The sequence below is a fragment of the Amphiura filiformis genome, chromosome 20 (genome assembly GCF_039555335.1).
Source record: "Amphiura filiformis chromosome 20, Afil_fr2py, whole genome shotgun sequence".
NCBI classification, from domain to species: Eukaryota; Metazoa; Echinodermata; class Ophiuroidea; order Amphilepidida; family Amphiuridae; genus Amphiura; species Amphiura filiformis.
Window position 1 is genome coordinate 30,461,224 of NC_092647.1, and position 20,622 is coordinate 30,481,845.

The 20,622-nt window shown below is 35.0% G+C and overlaps 1 long non-coding RNA gene across 2 annotated transcripts in view; it reads left to right on the forward strand.

Moving 5' to 3' along the window:
• Positions 1-8,086: 8,086 nt before the first annotated feature.
• Positions 8,087-20,622, forward strand: part of LOC140141970 (uncharacterized) — a 30,970-nt gene continuing 18,434 nt past the window's right edge. Inside the window, exons 1-3 of one of the 2 annotated variants that reach the window (XR_011857498.1) lie at positions 8,087-8,185; positions 9,998-10,062; positions 12,254-12,751. This is a non-coding gene — a long non-coding RNA (uncharacterized lncRNA). Of the gene's footprint in view, positions 8,186-9,997; positions 10,063-12,253; positions 12,752-20,622 lie in introns of those variants that run through there. The other variant, XR_011857499.1, reaches the window with a different exon arrangement.

Here is a 20,622-nt window from a genome sequence, read left to right on the forward strand (position 1 = left end):
GATCAAGCTCAAGCGTACTTATAATGGCTTTTATTGACGAGAGCGTTAAAGATAAAGTTGCAGGAATGTATCTTGGTAAGTATAAGTTACCAAGTATTATAATTATTACAAAGAGTATTACATGCGTACACCAAAACAAGCGGAATTGCTTGGGGCGAAGGATAATAAAACCAAGAAAACAACAACAACATGTAAATCGTTCAGACTATTTTCAAAAATTGGCGATGTAGGCCCTTATTGTTTATTTGGGTTTTTTTTTTCAAGATGGCCACATGTAAATTAGGTGCTGTGACATGTTCAAGGGTAAGTTAGTATGCTGCAATAGACGTGTAGTTTTGTTTTTTTGTTTTTTTTGTTTTTGTTTTTTTGTTTTTGTTTTTGCTATTTTCAACTACGACGATTTAACGAACGTGGCAGACAAATGTAATTTATGGCATAATTGTAGAATTTTACAAAATAATGATTTAACGATCTGTGCAACACTTGTCATTAACTTGCTGGAAAACAAAGCTACATTAAAAATGTATTTGCATTTTTACTATTTTACAGGTATCGCTGTGATGTTCACCACACTAGGTCCTGCCCTTGGATATATCATAGGTGGTATAACTATTGACATATTGTACACAGACTTTCCCTCTGTTGATCCAAGCAGGTAATTAAAAAACCACTGGAGTATTATATACATGTTGCAGCGTTAGAACCTCACACACTACTTTATGCATAAGAATCCGTGTTCCTTTGCGGGAAAAAAATCCGTTTCCCGCCACAAATGGTGGTTGGGGTTTCTGGTTTGTGGACTATTGTTGCTGCTCAACGCTGTGTCATTGAGTTGTTTCCCTCCCCAGCTACCAGGTAAGCCATCTAAATGTGGAAGCATTAAGGTTGGGTATCGTAGAGAAGTAACAAATTAATTACGGCGTAAAATGAGATCATCGTACAGTGTGGGCCAAAAACAACTTTACCCAATTTAAAAGGATCATATCTCAAAATTGAAAAGACTGCTGCAAATTGTTTTTATATATTCGTATAAAAGAACATCTTCTTTGAAATATGTGGTGAAAAAACTATCCAAAAATGTTTTAAATTAAAAATGTGACGCTAGTTTTAAATCAAAGAGTTAAAATTAACTTTGTCCACGCGAAGGCTTACTAGCTGTCGCGTCGCATCACTTGCAATGACGAGTTCGATAAAGAATGAGAACCACTCAGTATACGCACAAATTTGTTCAGCAATTTTATATAACTCAATCAAATAAATCAAACATCAACAATTTAAATGTCAAGCTATGCTATTTCGTCATGATATGCAGTTTTCACGCTGCAAAGATAAACATAATTCTCTTCAAATATGCGCAAAGCAATTGTAACCTCAGACCTGATTTGTTTGTCATTACGAAATGTTATCTATAAGGAAGTTTGAAGTTATTGAACTTATTGTGTTCGTGGTATGTTCGGCAAATTGTTGCGTCAACAACTGACTCTGGGGTTAGTGGCAAGTGCCCTTTGAACCGCTTCAATATTTGCAGCTGAACGACCAGTTATTGGACGTCCGCTCCGTGCTTTGCATCTATTCATCACACTTCCGAGGTTGTGAAAGTTGTTCGTATGTAGAGTTAGTTATGATAGGTTTCGGTGGGATCTTACGTTCGGGAAACGAATCCGAAATTTGGCTGTACTACCAAAAAACTTTATGTTCTTAATTAAGTATACCTCTGCCATAAAAGTCATCTCTAGTGTTGTGAATTGCCTTATCTTGACATCTTGCAAACCTATTAGAAATAAGCCACGCAGTCACAAAATGCACGAAGGCCTATTTAAAATTCAAAAATTGCGCCAGATAAAACCTTTGTAATTGTGTAAGTTTTATGCTAATTGTTGGTCAACAGGAGTGAAGTTCGAGTACATGACAAGTAAATGGAGGTTAAAATCCGATTGTATTCATGCATGTAAAACAATCATCACTTTTCAAAGACAAGCCAAACGTGTTTACCAATTACATGTATGCCTAACGCATATATGTATGACATACGCTTAGCAATCGGACACATACCATTGAATTACGTGTGGACAAAGTGATTTTTGACCCTCGGACGTAAAACTAGCACCATTTTGTTAATTTAGCCTCTTTTGCTTTCATTTCTTCATCACATACTTTATATATACATTTAAAATATGTAACAATATTATGAATAGCTCTTCTACAATTCGAGCAACCACCCTCTGAAATTGGGTAAAGCTGTTTTTGGCCCACACTATATTTATCAAAGTCGCTGATCATATCTGTTATTCTCCCAGTCCCAGTAAATGGCGATTATCATCATGTTATGCTTCTTTTTTTTACTGAACATGCTAGCAGAGCGTCATATGTCTTTTAAGTTATATTAAACTTTTGTTCAGCTAAGTAACTAACAAATGAATAAACAACACGATTGTTTGATGGCATGTAACAGTGTAGTTGTTTTTAAGTAAAGGTGAACAATGATGGCGCTATTTATCTTGTTTGCATCTTTACAATGGGTAGATACTTCTATAATGGCGTTAGAACATCTGAAACAAGACTAACACATGCTAGAATTTTTCAAAAACATTCCGTATGGAATAATTCATATTATTTGGCTAATTTAGATTTAAATTATACGTAAATAACGCCCTCAATTGTGGGGCTCAATATAAAACGACCTATCCCACATTTTGGTAAAAATAGAGGGCGCTTCTGAAAAATGTAAAGGTCACCAGAGGTCATTATTACAAACATGAATCATCATTAATGTACCTTGGTAAAGTTGTTAAATCAATGTTTTAAGATGTGAAATTGTTATGTATTGTATTGAAAATTCCTGTTTTCTCAAAATAACCCAATTGTGGGATAGGTCGTTTTTATATTGAGCCCCTCAATTTGCATACAAATAAATAAAAATACTGAAACTGGTCTTGACTATAATAGCATGTGTAGTGAATAGCATGGTGTAAAATTAATGTATTTCGATTAAATAGATAGAAAAGAGATATTTGTATATAAATTTTTGTATTTAAATAACATTTTTAAGGCACACAGAACTTTCTTGCTGAACGAAAAGAACGCCGTCACGCTGTAGAAGGTCTGGAGTTGGCTTCGAAGCCAGGTTTTGGCCGAGGAATAGATGATGTTCCTCTTGCGACAAAGCTTCTCTTTAAGAATCCAATATTTATTCTTCTGACTGTCAACGTTGTGTGTGAGGCCATCTTCTTAACGGGAGCTGAGGTGTTTATCCCCAAATTTAAAGAGCAGCAATTTGGGTTGAGTGCTGGAGATGCTAGCGTTGCTGTAGGTAAAGTAGCAATTTGTTCTCATGAAACTGATTTCAGACATTAAGAGCATAAAAAAGAAATTATCTTTATTATCTTCAGTCTGTGATTCATCTATCGCCCATCTAACATACCAAAATAATGGTATTATGTGAGGCAATGGATGCATGCAGTGGCGTAGCCAGGGAGCAAGAGCAGGTACGTGTCATAGGCGCCGTTGGGAAGGGCGGTGTTACCAAGTCGACCGATTCAGCGCCCCATAGTCAACATTTTAGCGCGCTTCTGTGCTATTGAATTTGTGGACGTAGTAGCACTTTAAACTGATATCACGTTTTTACCCCTGTGACCATTGCGTGATCTTTGACCAGGTTCACGTATCTTGTGTCGTTAAAAACGGTGATAACATACCGGCATGATTGAATGAATTTGGTACGATCTACGGTATCACTTACCTCATTCCATTTGGAAAGCATTTCCTGTACTTAAAGCTTATAGTTTTACTTTTAATTTTGCAGGTGCACCAAACTTTATTTAATTCAATCATAAATATCGTGATCATCCTGATATTTTTTACAAAATTGGGCTATTCCAGTTCAAATCCTTACACCTCTATGGAAGATATAACATTAATCGTCACACAGGGAGTGTAGATTTCAGGTAACCCCATATAAAATGTATACTCTTTGTGTGGAAGATCAAGAGCATGTCTTCCATAGGGGTGTATAGAGTTAAACTGGAATATCCCATTTAGCCACCTGTTCATATAAAATCGATTGCTCCTTTTTATCTGTGTTAACAATTATGGTCACTTGGACTTTGTGTGTGAGGTGTATAATTCTTCTTCTTACATTAGGCATTAGTGCTACCTTGAGCGGTTGCTCAGCCATGATCTTTTCTGGATGGCTTATTAAACGATTCCATCTGACCATACCAGCTATGTTAAAAATGAACTTAGGAAGCATGGTTATTTGTACCATATCTCTTTTGGGCCTATTTCTAAGATGTGAGGAGCAGCATGTGGCTGGTGTCAATGTTCAATATCCGTCTAATGTGTAAGTTCATATTAAGAGAAAGTAATTAATATTATAAGGATCCTCTGAAGAGGTCCATGGATTGTTACATCATACTGTAGGCATGAATTACTAAATCAGATCCACCGATTATTCAGTTGGCCAGGCTGAATCCACTTTGAACGGATCTGTTTAGAGCCACCAATCATTAATTAATTAACTAATTAATTAATTAATTAGTTAGTGGAGAGCTTTTAACGGCAATAGATAAAGTACAATAGTGTAGGGTCATCATCCAACCTTAACGGATCGGGTATCAACGTTTGCACGGGGTTTTTTTGTGCGACATGAGTGCACATAGGGCATATCGAATTGCATTCTGAATATGAGGAATGTCCTTTTGATATCAAATAGTAATTTTGATTTTTTTTAAATTAGCGATATGCAGACTTGACATTTAGTATGGAATATTTCTTCACGAATTGCCAAGACTCGTCTGGAAGGGGTCTACATAAACCGCACCGTCTAAATATTAATTGGGGTGTGTCGGGAGATGGTATAAAATAATAGTTTGATAGAAAATGTGCTTTTCATGAGTTTACAATATGGTGCTCATAAAGCAGTGCATTCGCCTAAAATGGCGGATTGGAAAGAGGCTTAATTTACGCTTTGGGGGACACAATTTTGGACTTTATGCAACATTGTTCTGTTATTATCCAATTTATTGCAGTTTGAGGTGATTTTTCTAAACTTCTAAACTTTCTAAATTGGCACTTGTCAGAAGCCGAAATGCACTTGCAATGTACCAATTTTCTGCAAATGGGAGGAGCTTAAAATATGGCTCTTAAAAGTGGTACGTACTTAGAAAGTTTTAATGCCCCCACTGGAGTCAAATGTTATAAACATACGGTACAAAAACAACTGCGGATTACTGGTTGTCCAATGAACTCACCCTGTTAATTTGTGTTCAGTAAGTTTTTAACATTTGTTACAGAAGGCCATTCAAATTTTCTGAGTATGTGCCACTTTTAAGATCCATTTTTTTAAAATCTCCGTCCACATTCGAAATTGGTACATTACAAGTGCATTTCAGTTCTGATCAACACTTATTGGTATCCAGCAAACACAAAACGTTTTCGATATCATTCGCAAAAGGTTATAATATGTTGTAAGAAAACCTTTTTAGTGTCGGGTTATATAAAGGGTATATTAAGGGTATAAAACGTTTTCATAACATTGAAAAACATTTTTTGATAATCTACTGCCCAGCAAACACAAAATGTTTTACAGAAAACATTTAAATGTCGGGTTATATAAAGGGTATAAATATGTGTTAATAACATTCCAAAAACCTGATACAAAACATTCTAAGCAGAATGTTATTTTTGGAGTTGAAAAACTATTTTGCGAAAAATGTTTGCCCAAAATATTTGCAATAACGTTTGAAATACGTTTTTATGACCTTTATATAACCCGACATTTAAATGTTATTAAAACGTTTTGAAGAAAACATTTTAAGAACATTTCTGAATGTCAAAGCCACTTAGTACAACTCCAATATGCAATACAGGGTAGCATTGGTAGCATTAAAATGTACAACATGTAGCACATGTGAACAAAAAATTTATAAAAATATCAAACCATGTAGTCATTAAAATACATATTTAATCACAATTTTAGAGTAATTATAATAAATTTATATGCATATTTGGAACCCACGGTTGTTTGATAGCTTGTAAAACTACGACATTTTAAAGAAAAGGTGAACACTGATGGCGCTATTTATCTTAAATAGTGTTTTCATCTTCACAAGAAGTAAAATGGCATTAACACATCATAAATAGCGACGAAATTTTCAAAAAACATTTTATCATGAAATGTTAGGAATAACTTATATTTGGCTTAATTAATTTAAAAATGTATGTAAATAGCACCCTCAATATTTACACACAAATATACTGCTTATATTTATAGAATAAAAAATACCACAAAAAAAACTAGAAAACGATAAACAAGTTGAAAAAGAAACGAAAATCTATGTTAAAAAGAGCTGGAAATATATGTACATATTAGTGTGATAGATAGGTCTAGAATTGAACGTTATATCGTGTTATGTTAGAAATTGAAACATTAATAAATTTACTGAATCATAATAAATAAAATGTACCTTTCTTTGATACAATATTATTCTTTTATATAATAATAAGTAAATGGAATTCAAGGGCTAAATAAAAACACAGTCATTATAACAGCACATAACACCCACGATATGATTTATCATCGTTTTATTTACAGGACATATAATGAATTTCCGTCCCTTGATGCGTCTTGCAACACTGCCTGCAATTGTTCAACAGACGAGTTTTTACCAGTGTGTGGCTCAAATGGAATCGTTTTCTTTAGTTCATGTCACGCTGGCTGTACCAATTACACAAATAAAGTAAATTTAATTTAGAATTTTAAGTATTTTTATGATCATCTAAATTCGAAAAGGGACACTGTGTTTCTTGTAAATTTTGAAACCAACATGTCGTATAAATGTATTAATAGTCTTTACTTGGCACCAAAATATGATTTAAGACCATATCGTTACTCTGCTACGATAATTACCAAGTAATTTTTTGGTAATTTTGAAAATAAGTACAAAATATGGTTCAAGCATATGCATCAGTTACGTAATCACCCTTTTCATTTCTGATTATTTCTTTTACTATGTCTCATTATCATTTGTTCTTGTGCAAAGATTGGTGAATAAATATGTTTAAATACATGCTTGAACCATTTTTCGTACTTGTTCTCAAAATTGAAAATTGACAATTATCATAGCAGGGTGACCTAATGGTTAGGGCCCGAGCTTCATAATCGAAAGGTTGCGGGTTCGATCCCCACCACGGCCAGTGTGTTGCAACCTTGGGCAAGATAGCCAATTTCCCAATTGCTTCACTCCACCCAGGTGTAAAATGGGGAGCAGCTGGGGGTAATCACAATATAAGTCGCTGAGAGTACTTGCGCATCAGTTGCGGACTTTATGAAGCTGAAATGATTTTTGATTAATAACCTGATGATTTTCGCTTAGTGAATAGCAGCATATTATAAGCCGTCTCTATGCAATGCATTGTGCGATTCATCAAAGCCTTCTCTTAAAAAATCAACAAAAAAAGCACACTGATTTATACATGTAGTATGTTACGCACATGCCCATCACTTTGACGTTGATCCACAAGCCTCAGCACACTTTAAAGGTTGCCGCTGCCCACTACGGCCCCATATCATGCCTCTCTATCGGGAACACCGAGCAAGGGTATAGACAAAATTTCCAAATCGTCCAACTGACCTACTACTATAATGACTTTACCCTAGCAAATGTGGGAAAATTCGCTATTTTATGCTAAAATGGACGCCAATTAAAACGACTGTGGCCTGAAACCGGGCCAAAGGAAGATGCACCCACCCGGTACGCGTCTGCCCTCTATAGTCATTGCAAAACATAATGACGGGTTTTAGTTATAGGGGGTCCGGCATGAGAAAATCCCAAGAAATATTCTAATGTTATATAACCCAAAGGTCAAGTTGTTTGATCGTAGATTGGATTTGAAATCGAAAAGAATGACAACATTTGTAGTTTCCAGCTTATCTCAACAAATACAAAAATTACAATTAAATTATACATACAAGGTTAAAGTAAGATATGTTTAAATATGTACATGTTGTACTTCCACAGGAGTATGCAAACTGCTCTTGTATTGATGAGACAGGCAGTGATTCTACGGCTACCGATGGTTTTTGTGATAAAACTTGCACATCATTTTATATATTTATGATTTTCTTATCGACGATGATCTTCACATTTTCTTTCTGCGAAACACCACTACTTATAACATTGCTTCGGTAGGTATAAATGCGACCATTTTTATTCAATTTATTTTTAATGTAGAAGTCAGTATTAATTAATTCATATATTTTATACTTATTAATGTAATGATTCTTGTTTTGTCTAGCCTAGGTTTTGCAAGTAGACGAGTATTTCGCCATTTTTGGACTTCCAAATTTGAGTAACTGACTAAACTATAAAAGTTACATTAAAGCATTGTTGTTGTTTTTACTCGGCAACTTATTATTATGTTATTTATTTGTACACAAACTTGATGTTTGTTTACTCTATATGGTGTAATATGGAACACATCACTAGCTTACAGTGCAATCATGATCGTCAAAGGAGTAAACTTTATTCAGGTAGAGATTTGCACACCAGTGACGACCACGATTGTGGGGAACCGCTAAATTGGGTAAACTTGACTAAAATCAGCAAGGGTAATAGTTTACACCTGTATGGTGTACCTTTTTTACACATAAATGGAGTTAAATTTTTACACCACATGCTTGTGTAATGATTATACTGTTTCTTGTGTTGATTTCTGACACTCTTGTACTCAAAATTGTGTAAGCTTATTGATATACCCGCAGGGACTAAAATTACACATCCAACGGTAATTAAATACCGTAAACGTTTGCCTAATGGCGCACGTGGGCTCCTTTGTCTTGAGGTAAATTTCATGTACAAACAGAGAGCTCCCTCCTTTAAAAATCCCAACAAGAATGAAGGATTTGTGCCTAATATTTGCTGGTTGTATTTTTATGGGAGGGCACCCTTAGTTTATGTCTAATATTCCTGTTATGTCAAGGGAGCCTACATCCCCATTAGGCGAATGTTTACGGTACATGCACAAACAGCGCATAATAATACAACAACAACATAATATTTACAAGCAAAAACAATTATCAACAATCTGAGTGAAAAAGTTACTATTGAAAGAGATGTGTTTTGAGACCTTTTTTAAAACTGTGTAATGAGCTGGAAGTTCGGTTACTAATGGGTCATTTATTCCATAAACCTGGTGCTGCGAGCGAAAAACATTTATCAGCGGCTCTCTGATGATGAGCGAAGTCCAGGACGAGATTGACTGTACAATGTGAGACAAGATGATAAATAATCTGGTGCCAGTCGATTCAAGCTTTTGAAAACATAGAGCAATATTTTGAAAAGCCAGTGAAGTTTTTGCAAATATGGTGTGGCATGATCATGTTTTCTAGCACAAAAAATTAATTTGGCAGCCCAATTTTGAAGTCTTTATATTCCGTTAATCTGAGAGATGTTTATTCCAAGCAAAAGAGCGTTTCCATAGTCCATAGTACCTAGATAAAACAAGTGAACGAACAATATTGCTGGATGTTTCCAAGTCCATGAACCGGCGAATACGAGTGATATTACGTAAGTGGTAATTCACACTGCATGACAAAGATGTTACATGTTCAGACATTGATATCACATCATCAAAATTGATACCAATGTTACAGATTGTCTTGGATGGAAAAATAATATCACTACCAATCTGAAGATGAACTGCAGGCAAAGATTTCTTAAAATGGGGAGAAGTTGCAACAAAAAAATCAGTTTTATCACTATTCAGTTTTAACATATTTTCGGCCATCCAAGTTCTAACTTCACTGATACACTGCTCAAGTACCGCCAGGGCTGACTGAAAAGATGTTAAATCCGAAGGAATATATCCCATTTTGTGCAGCTATGTATCTAAAATAACCTGAAAAAGATTTAGTAAGTATACCTAACGTTCAATATAGTGTATTTCAATAGCTATACCACAAAGTCAACACATTATCTACATTATTTCATTCTTAAAGGTGTGTACCAGAAAGTTTACGTGCATATGCATTGGGTATAGAAGGCTTCGCTGGAAGATTATTAGGTAAATAAATTATTGCTTGGTGTAGAAATTCTTACGTTTCTTTTTTCTTTAAGAAATACACGTCTCTTTAATACATGTATGGATGGGGTGTGTTTTAATAGCTTTTGTGTCACTTACTGTCAAGCATGAATGCGCTTTTTACCTCTAGCTGAGGTAGTGTTTATATTTTTATACCAAGAACTTTTTTTATTTAAAAATTAACATATCTGTCGTTGTATGAGATGTCTTTTACATTATTTTACGCTTGATTATTTATGGTATATTTATAATATTGTAGGCATGATGTTTTGAATTGCCTTATGACGGGAATAATCTAAATGTATTCGTTTTCCCAATGGATTCAACATTGTTAGAATAGACCTGCCATGATTCTGTGAAATGTGATTGAGGTGTCAATTTACTTCTTATAATATGGATAGTGTAATCCATTGCGCTACAAAATCATTTTAGCTGAAAATAGGGTAACACTTTTTTCAACCTTGTTAAACGGGGTCATTTGAAGTACTAAAAAGTAATTATTAACTGATCTGGTTTATTTATTGGCCTTGCTTACATATAATGACACACTGGTAAACTGGACATTAACACGGCCGTTTTTTTAACTAGGGCCCCCTCAATTTAAGGGTTACTGATATTACGTAAGTTATACCTATCTACAATAATCTACGTACACATAACATGTAAATCTTACGTGAAAGCAGGAAGCCTTGAATTGAGGGCGCCCTAAATAAAAGTGGTTGTCACAAATAGGCGGTAAACGGCCGTGCATTTTATGAGTATAGGGGCAGTGAAAGAATTCCTTTGGGAAATAAAACTTTCGAGGCTGTCGTTAAGCCATGATTGTAAGTTTCCACTGACATAAGTTTGATGTTTTACCAGATAAAAATACGTAATAACGAACAATGTCTTATCACAACTTGACTTGACTTGACTTGACTTGACAACAACATGACGGCAATGAAATAATAGAAGTCTGTTATTGCGTTCATAAGTGGAAGTTATCTTTAGCTTGTTTTAATAACTGGCAGTTATCTACAGCAGTAGTACCCAAGATCAAAATAAAAGTTCGAGAACAATAAAATAATCCTCTTACGGAATTCAAGGTCCTTGACCCGATCGACAGCCTCATCCTCCGTTTTTCGTCATCAAAACTGACATTTTAGTTTCAGAAGAAAGCTCTTTTTTTTCTAATTTCCCCAGTGACATTTAACACCAGAGATATCTTTCGTTTAAACGGTGTGAACAAAAACGTAGCGATTTGTGGTGACCACGGTGCGCCGGTGTATAATGGGGCATTGTTATTTACGTTTTTGCTTCTCATATCAAAACCACTGGAGCAATACAGCTCAATTTGTTGTATTGGTAGGCCTTAATCTAATAATAAGCCTATACGATAGAAAACAGATCATAAAAATTGAACCACGCCTCTTTAAGGGATCGGATATCAACATTTGCACAGTGGTTTATGGGACATACGAGCACATCAAAATGCATTCTGAATACGAGGAATGTCCTTCTGCTATCAAATAATTTTATTTTATTTTTAATTCGTGAAATAAAATAAAAATAATTTCAAATTATTAAAACATTTTTTTTTTTTTTTTTTTGACATTTAACAGTCCTGGAAGTAAACTTTCAGAATCTAATACCGTCCATCATTTGAAAATTTTGACCTTTAATATTGAAGATATACATTTTTTTCTCAAAAAGACCGAACAATTTTAGGTATCTCTATTAATGATTTCGATAAAATTATATCACGGATGACTACAGTGTTTGATGTTAGTGTTACCGTGGTAACTAATTCCATTTCACAAAAAAACAAAAACATATTGCACACCCATCCCTCGGTGTTATAGTTTTACTTTTACTTGCACATATTTAAAAAGGAAGGGACATATTTAAACGAATATTATTGAGGGTTTGATAGCAAATTTGCGCTTGCAAGAGGTAACACGGCTTGTTTTAAAATCTACTGCAATTTAACGCATGTTTAAAGCTTTTAACAGAATGTAGCATAGTTTTCTATGATCTAGCAAGCATACTTTAGCAACATTTTCTGCGATTCATCGTATTTTTTATATAAATTTACACCAATTAATTGTGTCCCAGCTTTTCCCCGTGTGGCATGTGTAAATTTTTTTGTGTTAACATGGTAATTACAATGTATATTTTGTTTTGTTTTCATAAGGTGGATTGCCAGGACCGATAATTATGGGACTATTGATCGACAATGGATGTATTCTTTGGCACGAAGAATGCGGCGAGATAGGCAAATGTTGGTTTCACGATCGTGCTATAGTATCACGTAACATCTTTTTATTTGCCGTAACATTGAAAATCGTGGTTATTGGTTGCTATGTTGCTGCCATAAAATGTTACAGACCAGTGGGTGAAAAATCCAAATATCAAGCTGTACCAGCTGTCGAGCTGTAACGAACTGTGTGTGACAAAATACAACAGACACGATGTCATTATTGTTTTTACGTTTATTTTTAAATACTTGTCGGATGCCAAATTTTGAAGAAACAAAGTAGACGGTTTTACAGTCATGGACAAAAGTTTTGTGCACCTTCTTGCCATTTGACGTCGGCGGGACGTCAAATGACGACATCTCAGGTGTACTCGTAAAGGCTTACGGGATTTACCGAAAAGGTCAATACTGTAACTGTAAAATCAATCTGGAGAAGGAAGGACCATTCGCATTTGATTAATTTGTGATGATGAGTTTTCTAAGAAAGTACCCAAAATATACCCCTGCAAAACATCTTGTTTTTATACGTATTTTTACCAACAATGTCATTTCTGTCAAAGTCTGTCAATACTTCATTGGCTTCTCGTTTTGAAAAATTTTCCAACTTCTACAGATCATCCTAAGACACTCCCCTCTCACCCCGCGTCACGGAAAATAATCAATAATGGTGCAAAAATGCTGCACCTAATGGCTTCATTTAGCCTTTCATTTAGGAAAAAAAGTTCAATTTCTAAGGGGGCATATCCCCAGATAATCAATCATAAAAATGGTGCACTAAATAGCTTTACTGCTTCTAATTTTGAAAAAAAAATCCAACTTCTCATGGTGCACCTCCCTACAGACACCCCGGTATCGCGGAAAATTACCAATAATAGTGTAAAAATTGCTCATCAAATAGCTTTTTTGGCCTCTCATTTTGATCAATTCTGTTCAAGCTCTGGCACATTCTCCGATAAAGTGTTCAAAATGCCAAATCTGTGTCGCCCATAGTTTCAAGTGGTATTCAGACTTGTTTCGTCAGAAAGAAATAACTTTTATTAATATAACTTATACTTAGGAGTTGCCTTCTAAAATGTATGAGGCTAGAGGTTGTGACGTGCCTAGCAAGTATAAAACAATAAAGCTGATTATGCATGTCCATTGTTTTCCTGCATGTCGCCAGCCAAGGTGCGTTCCGTATAATGTGTCCCTGCTCGCTAAACATGCGCGCATATAATGGATTATAGGTACTTTTCATTAGTTGGTATCATGTCCTAATTTTAAAGTATAAAACATCACAACACAGATTATTAAATTTTTCCAACAGGTCTTTGAGACTATGTCGCCAATATTGTTCACAGATACGTTACCATATTTCTAATGGATAACAATCTGTGAAAATAATTGGCTAGATGAATGTTCCCATATGTGATGGATCAAGCAGGCTCCATAGTTATATAATATATATGGAACATAACACAATGGTTTCAAAGTAAATATAATCAGGTCTATTAATGGCAAAAAGTCCTGACGTTACGTTCATGTCATCACAGACCTAAATTTTACTCCCCTCGGAAAAAACGCTGTGATAAATGAAGCCAAATACCATACCAGACTTTAGTACATTGGGTGATGACTGATCAAGTATGGGTATTAAGTCGGTAAGTTTTTACACCTGCACGATTAAGACAAAGGTGGGAAAGGGCTTGACAGATACGTTACGACAGATACGTTACCACCAATACGTACAAGTAATATTGCTCAAAAATGAAATATTGTTCAAAAATCACCCATGCATTGTTTTGTGTTCTTAAACTATTAAAGTTTACGATTCTGAATGAATTTTACGAATTCTTCGTGGTTGGCATTTTGTCATTCCTGAGACCAAACTTGAACACTTTATCGGCGAATGGGCCCTCTGGGTATCCTTCTTCGATGATAACTGTGTCCGCCTCTCCTTCAAATCCTGAATCGGCCCCCGAATATAACATCAACCTCAAAACAACCAGAAGTATATTTGCAATACACGCCCACATTAAGCAACATCATACACTACTACCCAGCAAACACAAAAACGTTTTTAAAACGTTTTAAGTAAGTTATATTTTGGGTTTTGGTTTAGGTAAAAACGTTTTAATAACATTAAAATGTCGGGTTATGTAAAGGTCATGAAATCGTTTTAAAACGTTTTGTATGAAAACACACTACAACAATATTTTTAAAATGTTTTCGAAATGTCATTGTAAACTATTTTTGCAAACATTTTTGGCCAAATATTTTGTCAACACTTAAATAACATTATGTTAAAATATTTGCACCTAGCAAACACAGAAATATTCTTAAAATGTTTTTTACAAAACGCTTTAATAACATTTAAATGTCGGGTTATATAAAGGTCGTGAAAACATTATAAAAACGTTATTTAAAATATTTTGGGCAAATATTTTTGCAAAATATTTTTCAACCCCAAAATAACATTCTGTTTAGAATGATTTGTACCAAGTTTTCACAAATGTTTTTGGAATGTTATTAAAACGTTTTTATACCCTTTATATAACCCGACATTTAAATGTTTTCTGTAAAACATTTGTGTTTGCTGTGAAATAAATTACCAACAAATGTTATTTAATGTTATGAAAACGTTTTATACTCTTAATGTACCCTTTATATAACCCGACATTTAACCGTTTTCTGACAACCTTTTATAACCTTTTGCGAATGATGTCGAAAACGTTTTGTGTTTGCTGGGTATATCATTAGACCGTTTTTATTGTCTCCTCAGTATCATTGTCGCCATTACGTACGCTAGTTATTATTATCACACGTTTATTTTATGCAAATGAGTATAATACCAATACGACTGTTTTTGCACTTGAAAACATTTCTGAAATACTTCATTTTTGAAATGCGAATACAGTAAAACGTGCGCAGCATGATTCTCTCGTAAATTGAAATAATTGTATATCCAATTTGTCGATAATGGCTATATAATGTATTGATAGTAGTGTATGTTATATTGTGTCTGACGCTGACTCCTTTAATGGTATAAGACAATGCGTTATTAACATACTGTATAAGAAATGTGCAAGGTTTAAAGGTGAGTGACTATACCATTTTTCACTCTGATGTAGCAGTGACGTCAGTGGGCGTTTCATTGAACGCAGCTTCAAATTGCTCAAAGCGCTGGCATACACACGCACGGCACTTAAAGACGCCGCATAGATGCGAGCGCAAAGTAGCGGCCTCGGCGCATTGACGTCACTGCCACATCAGGTTTGAAAAGATTGTGGTCCGATTAACACATTGCGTTATTTACCTTACATTGAGGCCCATCACCCAATATTATCAAAGGTTCAGCGCAATGGCATCCATTTTTGGCACAAATTATAATTTAGTACCAAAGTTTGCAGAAAATAATGGGCTTTCCAATGTCCATTTTCAACCCATATAAATCCACAAACCAGTTAACAAATGCCTACATTGTGTCCCTGCAAAATAATTACAGGGTGTCCCTGAAAAATGCCTACATGGTGTCCCTGAAAGAACTGTATTGTCGGAAACATTAATGTTTGCGTATTTTAGTGCCCAAACAAACCAGAACTGCCACTCCCAACACAGATCATTGATTGACGTTTGAATTTGAGATCATGTTGGATAAATAAATGCACATGGCACTCTGTGTGCTCTGAGGAAAGATAAAAAAAAGACATTTTAATCCGTTGAGAGGTTTGAAAATGAGGTAGTTTCGTAAAATCCTTATATTTCAAGAACGGTGTGATCAATTGTCAAAATTTAAAAAGTATGTAATACGGTAGCTGATTTAGCCCTTAACCACATCAGTTATTTAGTTATGTTTGGTTTGTGCGTTAAGACACCCAAAAATTAAATTTTCGATAATACGGTTCTGTCAGGAACACCCTGTATGAGGGCAGATTCTTTAAACGTAATTTTCTAAAATTTATCAAAATGGAGACGAAGGAGTGTTGTACTAAGCCCTCTATATGTAATCAATCTGCATTGATGGGAAGGACGAGGATTAATGTAATCCCCAAGATCAGATGATTCCTCATGAGAGAAATGAGTTCATGCCACAAGAAAGCTCAAGAAATAACCATAATTACAGTTTGAAAACTATGGACTAACAAGCAAGCATTGTCTCTTATAATAAATATCACGATACATCTCACCAATCATGCCAATTAAGGAGCGCACAAATTTTCCCGTGAGCTTGGGGAAAACAACTTTAAGTTGTAAGCAATCGTGATACCGCAAAAAAAAAAACTTTGAGAATGTTAATAATTTAGCCTAACCCAATTTAACGGCGCGCTCCTAAGTAACATTTTTCCGAATAGATTACTGTTTGGTGATCCAGCGTTTAAGCTTCTGCCAGATATGCTTTGCGTCTTCTCGAAATCTTTGACTAACTATACCATAAATAAATGGATTTACAGCATGATTTATCAGTAAAAGTTTACTAAGAAATGTAACCACAACATAGCCTGCAGGGCTGGCTCGATATAATGCCGCCTTGGTCTCTGATGAAAAATTAATGGTAGCCATAAACGGTATCCAGGTAATGACAAAGACTACAGTTGTTATAAAGAGCATTTTCGTTGTTTTAGATTTGACCTTGGATGGTTGACTGCGTACTGTTGCCTGTTGGTCCGGATTATCAGCGGCTGCACCCACTATTGAAACAGTCGTCACTCGAGTTCCATTTCCCGTTGACCCTTCTTCATCTATTGCAGATGAAGCTGCTGGTCGTCTATCAATCATTATGCCTTCAGCTCTGACCTTGATTCCACGCCGTACGGCTATATAGAGGATGATATAGAGGATGATTATGATAATTAGAGATGCACTTCCAACGATATACACTGGGGTGACCAAGAAACTTGTAGTCCACTCTGGTGTCACAATAGCGCACACAACTCCGTAGTGAGGATACTCAACAAGCCCAAATACAACTAATGGTGGAATGCTTAAGATAAGGCAGAGCGTAAAGCAAAATACTACTGCGAGTTTTGCCCGATGTACAGACATGATGTGACCGTGCGGTTTGCAAACTGCAAAATAACGATCAACAGCAATTCCTGACGTAATTACAACAGAACTGAACATGGCGACGAATTTTAAGAAATACGGCAATCTGCATAGGATTTCACTTGAATGTTTGTATTTTTCGAGTCGCGGAATGTTGTTAAATACACCTAATGGTCTTGTAAAACACACGAAGATATCGGCTATAGCGAGACCAATGATGAATACATGTGCGCTAATCCTGATTCCTTTTGTACCGTAAACTAAAATAATCAATAGATTACCTGGTATGCCGATGAGAATCAGCAATATGTCAATCATTGTCTTCATCCAGGCTTCGGCATCCATCGTTTAATAATTCAATACCTGCAAGTCCAACTTAGGAAGTTGTCTAAACTCAAAATCTGGTTCTGCTCATATTCAGTTCAATCAGTCAATTGTTATACAATAGTATTCAACAGCAAACAATCGACTTTAAGTTTGTTCTGTTGTTTTATTCGCAAACAATCGACTTCAAGTTTGTTCTGTTGTTTTATTCGCAAACAATCGACTTCAAGTTTGTTCTGTTGTTTTATTCGCAAACAATCGACTTCAAGTTTGTTCTGTTGTTTTATTCGTTCATCTCTTATTTTATTAAATGCTGTATAATTGTAATCATCAGTCGATAACCTTCCTATTGGTTCATCCGGGTTAATATCGCGATAAATCAGAATTTGAATTTCCTCTATACTTGTTCCGTAGAGCGTACTTGTTTGAATCGTCGATATCAGCTACACGTTATAAAGCATCATCGGTGACGCCTGTGACGTAAAAGACGTAAAGTATTGTTAAGATGCTTTTAATATTTTCAAAGCTATTCAGCAAAGGGCAACGTCAAATGAAATGTTATGAAAAGGTTAATAAAATATATAAATAAAAAACAATAAGAATGTCGTTTATTTGAAATCATGGGATTTGAAAACAATAATTCAAATAATTGCGTTGCCTACAGGAAAATACATAAACAATCGCGCAAGATATATCGTATTTGACTAAAAGTAAAATGTTAATTAAATTCCTATGTCCAAGTTGATCTGTCCACAATTGTATTGTTGTTTTTAACCACGATATAGCTGAACATGTATAGATTTAGCATTATTAACCGCTGACTACTTTATCAATAGCAACATTCGCAATAATATTGATTTGATCGACAACGTATTGGAGGTGGGTTGCTTGCTGAGTTAGGTTTCTTACTGTTTCTTGCGTTTGCCTCCCTTGATTTTCTTGTGGAAACATTGTTGTGCTCGAAGCTTGTTTGCATTGTTAGCAAAGCAATTATTGCAAAAGACGAAAATAAATAAAATACTGAAAAAGGTACGGATAAAGAATTGAAACTTTCGAAGCAATTTCCACGTAAAGTACGTTATGAATATAACGGTAGCATGTATAATAGACTGAAGCTCTTTTCATTACTGCGTTACTATACAACTTCTAAGTTGATATGTGTTTGGATAAAGCAATAAATTTGCAACGACTTTTCAAAATTGTAGAAATGCAATTAGTATCTCATGTTGAAATCGCGCAAATCCATTGATGCTATTTCAGCCCGTTGATCAACGCCAAGCCATAAAGCCAACGCAGTACACGATGAACTTCAAAGCTAAAGTGCCGGTGACTCGAGGTAGATATATTGGCTGTAGTTGTAAATTGATGCCAAAGTAAATTAACATATTAATCACACAATGAATATTATTATACTATTATTACCACTTCTAAATTTGCAAGGGCACCAAAAAGCTCGGAATTTGATACAAAAAAACGTGTTGTGTTAGTTTGTCTCAATTAAAATATACCAATATTCTCTTTGCGCTAAAATATCCAATCGATATTGGATATTGGTGGTGGTGGGGGGGGGGGTGTTTGTGTTTGCGCCAGCCTTTTCCAAACGCACTAGTAGATTCACCTAAAATAACCAGATTTTATTCTTTATACTTTATATTCTGGTCATTTCAAGTTGATCTAATGGTGTGTTGGAAGAAACGGGCATTTTAAAAAGACAAAAAACAGACGGAGAACAGATTCAAAACAATCATTTGGATACATCCTGTAGTTTTGAACCGTGATCACATTTGTATGGGGCAATATTATTACTATCAAAGAGAGCAAATTGTAAGAGCTGCAACTGATAAAAGTGGCTATGGTCTGGTCTATTTTTACAACCAGTCTGAAGACGTTTCCGGCCCTTAAAATGCATTAAAGTGAAATACGTTTCTTAAGGGTACGTTCGGTTTTGCAATATCTGCCCTCAAATTTGATTGAAAAACCACTGTTCAATTTTTTTTTTCTGAAACTAAACATCGCAGGGAGAACACCAGGGGAGAACAATCATTTTGCATCAGAAATTTTATTAGGTTAAGGTTGCAAATTCACCTAACTTATAAGCTAAGCAAGTTGCAAGTGTTTAAATGTTTGTTCAATTTAGTGACCACGACGACTTTTTGGGAAAGAGGCCCGGAATTTAGAGGATAAGTACCGATTTAGTTGCAATTTTGGATATGTGTTACAAACAAAGCAATACAATAATGTACCTATTTATTCTTTATATAATGAAGAAAGGAGGCGGTCTATATGATTTTTGAAACAGTTAATATATGTGAGGATCGGAAATAAATGATGCAAGCCGAAGAAAATTATGATTTAAGTGCCTGTTATTTATCGCGTAATTTCTTCATTCTTTAGATATGTCGTTCCGATTTAACAGTATTTCAATGTACATTGCAACAACAATATGTGACCGTACAGCACAAATGAGCCGTAAATTCCCTAAATTGTATTCTGAGTTACAGTGTAAAATGTGTACGAAGGTCGTATTCATCGATAACTTAAGCTGGCGCGACATCTATCTCATTTTGATAGTCAAACACCAATCAATAATCCTATTGTTGAAGTGGATAATAAGCTTCTACCTTAGATGGCTATAGAAATTTTAATAACTCTGGTCTTTGTTTGCTTTGGCTAAATCCTTCAAGTGGTGGGTTACCAGGCATTGTATTTTGTATAGGTTTGTATTACCAACAATTAACATTAACAATGAGAGAACTTTCTTAAACTTCGTTGACTTGGGGATGATTTGAAATGACCGCCAATTATGACTGTTTGATATTTATTGCCAGCAATGTGGAAAAAGTGACACATGTAGAAACGAAAAAAGCTATAATTTTGTTAAAGGAGCAAAGTTTAACAACCCATAACCCCGCTTCTGGATATAGTTTGAAGTCAAATGATATACCATTTTAAAGCTTATG